The sequence below is a fragment of the Bombina bombina genome, chromosome 1, assembly GCF_027579735.1.
Source record: "Bombina bombina isolate aBomBom1 chromosome 1, aBomBom1.pri, whole genome shotgun sequence".
NCBI classification, from domain to species: Eukaryota; Metazoa; Chordata; class Amphibia; order Anura; family Bombinatoridae; genus Bombina; species Bombina bombina.
In genome coordinates, this window is record NC_069499.1 from 386,759,158 (window position 1) to 386,766,747 (window position 7,590).

The window sequence follows — 7,590 nt, forward strand, 5'->3', positions numbered from 1 at the left end:
ATGTCATCATGAAGGAGTGAAAGAGGACTCCAGTGGCAACCTGTGAAGCTCTGGTGAACTCCATGCCCAAGAGGGTTAAGGCAGTGCAGGAAAATAATGGTGGTCACACAAAATATTTACATTTTTTACCCAATTTGGACATTTCCACTTAGGGCTGTATGTTATTTAGAGGGGATAGCAAATTTACACTGTTATACAGGCTGTACACTCACTACTTTACATTGTTGCAAAGTGTCATTTCTTCAGTGTTGTCACATGAAAAGATAAAATATTTACAAAAATGTGAGGGGTGGACTCACTTTTGTAGGATACTGTAGATGATTATATATATTTATGTGTTACAATGTGTATATACACATATTAACACATAAATATATACGTATATCAGCATATACATATATATATTTAAAAATTATGCTCATTGCTGCACTACTTACCCCCTTCACTGCGTGAGGTTCTGATGCCTTATAGGGCAGCATCAGAATGAGGCTCTCATTGGAACCTATGGAAGTGCACACTCGTGAGAACAAAGCTTCCTAGCAATCATCATGCTCTGGTATTACATAGTGAAGCGCTAATATCGCATATTTAGTGCTCCACTTGTAATCTAGCTCAATGTGTTAAAACCCTTTTGTAGGGACTAAACACATGGGGCCAATTATCTAAAGTTCTCTGGGTTGATGCGATTCTATAATAATGCTTGCCAGTACTTCTATTTCCCTGGTGGAGTTATATAAATCCCCTTTTTACCCTGTAAACAGGGTGTCTCTCTAAGGGGCGTATACTGCATTTACTTATGAGCAGGAGATGCATACATTACAAAAGTGCACAATAAAATTAGTAATTTAACCTTTTAATGCTGTTAAAGCGTTCTATTCCGTCCTAATAGCACTGGGCTTTAGTGCCGTTAGGACAGAATAGAATGTCCTAATGGTTTCTAACTCCTGTGCCTCCTCCGTTCCATGCTCCTTGTTGGATCTGGTTGGGGGACATGCCTAGCACCTCAGGCAATCCCCCAGGATCCAATCAGCATGCAGGGGGTGTAGCGACCGTCCCCTGCAACACTGTAACAGACAATGAGTGGGATCATTGGCTGTTACAATTGTATCTGCTTCCTCTCTTCCCTCACTGCGATCTGAGGGAGAGAAGAAGGCAGAGTAGCGTGTCACTGTGTCTGAAAAGAGAAAAAAATATATATTTTTTTTGCTGCTGATCACAGAGCTGCTACTGTGATCAGCCTAATATCACTGTGGTCAGCCTGTTAGGGCTTTGATAAGTGCTGATAAAAAACATTGGGGTTTATTTGTGGGAGTTGCAAATATATATATTACATTTTTTTGCTGCTGATCACTGAGCTGCTACTGTGATCAGTCTAATATCACTGTGATCAGTCTGTTAGGGCTTTGATCAGTGCCCAAAAGTTTATTTGTGGGAATCATTAGTTACTGTTAACCAATTTCCTGCTGTTTCCAATCACCCCCCTTCCCAGTGCTTTTCTATTTTTTTTTTTTAGCTTATATAAAAAAATAAAAATAAAAATCTGAGGGAATAGGGTGGGTGGGAATAGATGGGTGGTAATTGGGAGGTGGTAAATGGAAGGTTGTAATTGGGGTGGTTTAGTGGGATGTTGGGAGAGGTGGGAATTTGTGGTGGTGAAGTGGTAATTGGTAGAAAAAAAATCCCTTATGGCACGCTATTCAGTAGAAGAGGCTTATGCCATTCTTGCCGAAGATTCAGGGAGTGAAACCCTCTCTGCTCTGTCTGACAGTGCAACCTTTACGGCATCAGATATAGAGCCCTTGAGTGATGCATCTAATGCTGGTGCTCCCTGCCCTCCACCTAAAAGGAGGCGTTGCACAAATGACCAAAATTGGCTATCCCCAAATTTAACTGCCCTAGAAATGCCTGAATTTACAGAGACTCCTGGCATCACAACTGATGTTCCAGTATGTGGTGAGCCAATAAATTATCTCTATCTGATTCTGACGGATACCATATTTGAGCATATAGTTGCTCAAATAAATTTATATGCCAGCCAGCATCTGTCAGAAAATCCACAATCTCAGTATTTCAGAAAAAATACCTGGCACGTCACTGACATATCTGAGATTAAAAAGTTTTGGGCCCTGACATTAGTAATGGGGATTATGAAGAAGCCCAGCATACATTCATACTGGAGCCAGAACCCCTTCCTGGCTACCCCTCTTTTTCCAGGTATGATAATGCCCAGTGCCCCCCCCCCCCCAGAAATGACCCCCTTCATTACAAGTTATTTAAAATAAGGCCCCTGATAAACCACCAGTCCCAAAAATGTAAAGCAGTTTACATCCTTAGCCAGGACATTTGCATAGATGAGTCCTTCATGAAATTTAGTGTGAATGCAGTACTGTGTGTACCTGGGCATTTCGCATCTACCAGGGTAAAGATAGCCACTTAGATCAACCTGGCTGCCCAGATTCAGTTGGCACAAGTGGGAAAATTGTGTGGGATCTCCTACTAACCCTGCTAAACAAAAGTTACCATTTGTGGCTGAATAATTTTTATACTAGTACGGAGCTATTAAAAATTTTATTTTATTTTAAAAACCGTGGCCTGTGGCACAATGTGAAAAAAATCGCAAATGTTTGTTTTCCCAGAAGCTGATGCATGGAAAAAAAAGTAGGGGCAGAACGTCAACTTTACACCATAACAAACTACTGGCCCTTCAGTACACTGATAAAAAAAGATGTGTACATGCTCTTCGCAATGCACGATGAAGCTACAGTGCCAGTGTCTGTGAAGGGAAGATCTGCACAGATCCTAAAGCCAAAGTGCATTGTGCAGTACAACAAAAACATGGGGGGGGGGTAGATTTAGCTGACCGGTGCCTGCAGCCATATCTAGTTCAAAGAAAAACAAAAACTTGGTACAAAAAAGTTGCTTTTTATATTATGCAGATCACAGTGTATAATGCATAAGTGCTCTACAAAAAAAGCAGGCACAGACAAACCTTATACTTTTTTGAAATTTTTGTTAAATGTAACATCTGATATTTTGTTTAACACATTTGAGTATTTTTTTCTTTTTTTTTCTTTAATGTCCTTTTAAAGGGACATGAAGCCCCACATTTTTCTTTTATGATTTAGATAGATCATATAATTTAAAACAAGTCTCCAGTTTACTTTTACTATCTAATTTGCTTCATTCTTTTGGTATTCTTTGTTGAAGGAGCAGTAATGCACAACTGGCAGCTAGCTAAAAGCTAATGAGAAAATATATATCTGCTGCCACCAATCAGTAGGTTCTGCATCTACCTAAGTATACTTTAAAAAAAAATAAGATAATAGAAAGAAATTGGAAAGTTATTTCAAATTGCATGCTCTATCTTAAACCTTAAAATGTGTTTCATGTCCCTTTAACATGAACCAATCATCAACTCTCAGATGCTTTTAGAAGAACCATATGCCTTAAATACTTCATCTAATTATTATTTCTGTCAGTGTGATTATCATTTCTGTCAGTGTCTTATCTCAAAATATAACCAGAATCCGATATAAAATCCTGAATAACATATCTAACTTCAAAAGTCATAAAGTATACTCTTTGCTCAGCTCTCAGCTACATTTTGCTTATGTCCTTATCTCATACTGTTCATGTCTCAGGGGCTAGATTACAAGTGGAGCGGTAATTACCGTTCCTGCTAGCATGCTAACTCTGCTCGCTTCTGCTCATCATGTAGTGTGCGTTTTACAAGTTGAAAGTAAATGTTTTAGGCTTGCGAGCTAACCCGACGCACACAAAGAGCAGAATTTAGAATATCACAATATCACACTCCCCCATAGACTTCACTGGAGAATCCCTGCAGCACTATTAACCCCCAACCCAGCACATAGCACAGAGCAAAGTCCACACTATACTATTAATCCATAACCTGCCAAACAGCCTACCTCAAAGTCCCCACTAGAATTTTAACTCCTAACTTGCCACACTACCATATCGCAAACAACCCCACTGCACTATTAACCCCTAAAGCTCCACAGATCCATATCGCAAACTACCCCACTACACTATTAAACCCTAAACCACTACAACCCCCACATAAAATACCCACTAACATCTAAACCTCCTAGACATCTAACCCTTCTAACTTAACACCCCTAAGTAACCCCCCAAAAAACATAACCTTACCTAAAAAAAATCTAATATCACATGAAAAAAGCTACCATTGAACAAAAATAAATTACAAAAAATAAAAATCAGTTATGCCTATTTTAAAACTAAAGTTTCACTTAAAAAAAAAATCTATTCTTTAGCCACAGCCTTTCCTGCAATGCCTGATGAATTATTTTGAGCAAGAAAGAGGTAAGCAAGTAAATACTACCTGAAAGCTCATATTACAGATCTTAGTCATATTGTTTTTATATATCCTCCTCATTTTATATTAATCAGAAGAAACCTTTTGATCAGTTTTAGAATTATCTAATTCTATGGCTTCCACCACCTCTTGTAAACTGACTAGTTACAGCTATATACAGTTAATATACAGTTAATTGGCTATTTTCGTAGCTTTCTTTAAAGTTGAAAGTTTTTGCCCTCACTTAGTTTACATATTAATAATTAATATAATTTATTTTTTAAATAAAAAGCAAATATGTAGCTAAAGTGAGAGTTCTAGACTATGAATGTATACACGTGTAAAAATGGATGTTGCAATGTTTATTTATATTTGCAATTAAATATTTGGATGTTTAAAAAAAGTTTTTAATAAAAATTATATAATACATATCATGAATTGACATTCATTAGTGAAAAACCTGCATTAATACACATTAGGCAAACCCGGATTAAAACAAATTAGACATCACTGCTGAATTAATCAGCCACCAAGGTTTTCTTTTTTATCAAATATCTTTTTGCTTCATAGGTTTGTGAAAACCCCCAACAAAACTCTTTTGCAAAGCCTGTGAAACACCTGTACTGTGTACATTTTACATATTTATCCAGATGTTCCAGTTACACTGTTAATGCAATTGAAGTGGTTTTACTAATACAAATGATGATAAAATAAAAATGTAAAATGAATGCTAAATAAACATCTGAGATTACATGCAGGGCCAATTCTATAATTGGACCAGTTAGTGCCACAGGACATAAGTGGCACCAGTGGCAGATCTAGCAGGGAGTAAGGGGTGTAAAGGTCATCCCAATAACCTATTTTGACCTCCCAGCCTTAGTCCCTTTTAGGTAAGTCATGGTCTGTCTACGTCAATACCACCTAAACCATGCCCATGACCTCTTCGTTCCACACACAGCACACTTTATTTGCATGATGCCACACACTGAACACCTCCAATTCTGGAACAGGAACAACAATGTGGTGGTATATAAAGCATAATCTGGAGACTGCTCGCTATGGCTGTATTTAGACCGAAGATGATTGAGCAATATGAGGTGTCATTTCATTCTTGGATCCATCACCCACAATGTCCTGAGCTGCTCTCCCAGTATGTAATGTTTTCTTACTTCTATCCCCTAATGGATTTTGAAATTCTTTAAAAATCAATATCAAAATAAAACAAACAAACAAGCAAAAATTATTTGTTTTATACTATTCCCTATCCTTGATCTAAAAAAGGGAAACTAACAACAACATGATAACATGAAAACATGAAATATTTTATTTTGTCTTATAGTTCTGATTCTTAACTATAACTGGTATAGAGTTTCTAATCCTGTTACTTAGCACTGATGATCCTTTAATCCCAGAGGTAAATGTTAACTGTGGTCTGGAACATTTAATTATCTATAATATAAGTAGCTGCATGCACTTTTTGATTCATTATTTTAAATTATTGTGCTTCATAACTTTTCCTTTGATTTGAACTATGTCTACTTTGCAAATTACTTCACAGTGGTACTTTCCATTTCTATGGATACAGTATTCCATGTATTGGTATTATGAATGTTGCATCTTCATTTAGGGTTATATTACAAGTGGCACGCTATCATTAGCTCAGGTGTGATATTGGTATATCGCACCGGCATTAACTTGTGCACGTATTACAAGTTGAAAGTAAACACGCACCACTGGGTGGAACCTTAATTTGTGCTCATCTGGGTTAGAGAGACTGAAGAAGAAGGGTTAGGCCTTTAAAAAAGCTGCACCAAACACTACATAAGTACATAAAAATAAACAGTTATAAGGGTTCAAATGTAATTAGTATATGAAAAGGTATTTGAATGGAAAAGACTATAGTCACGTGAAAAAGAAAGTACACCCTCTTTGATTTCTAGGGTTTTATGTATCAGGACATAATAACAATCATCTGGTCTTTAGCAGGTATTAAAATCAGATGAACAACAACACATAAACATATTACACTGTGTCATGATTGATTTATTTAACATAAATAAAGCCAAAATGGAGCAGCCGATAAACAGGTGACATTGTTGTGAAACTGTGTTTGTTACAAGTTCCACCTTATCATGTAATATCTTCTTTTTATTATTAAATTCCTGTTTTTGTTGGTTAGTAAAAAAAAAGGAGTTTTGTTCCTCTTTATGAGTCTGTGAGTTATTCTTATATACAGTATAACATATTCATATATAAAAGTAATGATGAGAATGATAGCAGAAACAGGACACTGCAAAGAAACTGTCAGCCTGAGTGAGGAAAATGTTTGATCTTTTTTTTCTTCAGTAAAATATATCTGCATATATTGTAAGAATGGATTCTCCGGACCACATGGAGGAGTTTTACATGGACAATCCATCATCATGCGACTGCTGTCAGGTTACAGTTCCTCCTGGAAGCTAATGAGGTACATTACACTGGCCCTAAGACTTTTGATATTGTTTGCTCACTCTCATCCCCTGCTAAACCAAGCGTCCACTCATTTGAGGGAATAATGATACTATTAAACATAATTTTGCACCCACCCTATCGGAAAACGTGAGGTGTTTTCATTTTAACAGATGAAATCAGAAACCAGCTGAAAGCATTGCAGTATATATTGCAGACCTGTGCTAATTGCCTGAAAATTGCAATTTTGGAGCCAGTTTAGAATCCTTGCTAATAGACAGGCTTGTGTATGGGGTACATAATGAAGCATTGCAATGCAGATTCCTATCAAAACAGAATCTATATAACTTGCATTGGAGTTTGCATATGTTCATTCAAAAGATACAATCCTCTTCCAGCAAAGTGTTTTGGCATCACCAGCGTAGCTTTTCTAGGTTATAGAATTGATGCACAAGGCATTTATCCACCTAATTTGAATGTTGAAGCCATCCAAAGAGCTCCAGTTTAAACAAATAAAGAAGAAATGCAAGGCTTCCTAGGTTTGCATTTCTGCCCGGTAAAGCCACTGTTGCTGAACCTCGTCATCATCTGGATAAAGATGCCACATGGAAATGGACTGGACTGAGGCTTCTATTGCATTTTACTCAAGGACTCAACACAGAGAAATGATTCCCAAATTGACAAGGAGGCTTTAGCTATTGTGTCAGGTGTAAAAAAGTTTCATGTCGATTTGTTTGGGCAGAAGTTCACCATTATAACAGACCATAAGCCTTTACTGGGACTGTTCACCAGCAATACTCCTTCTCAAA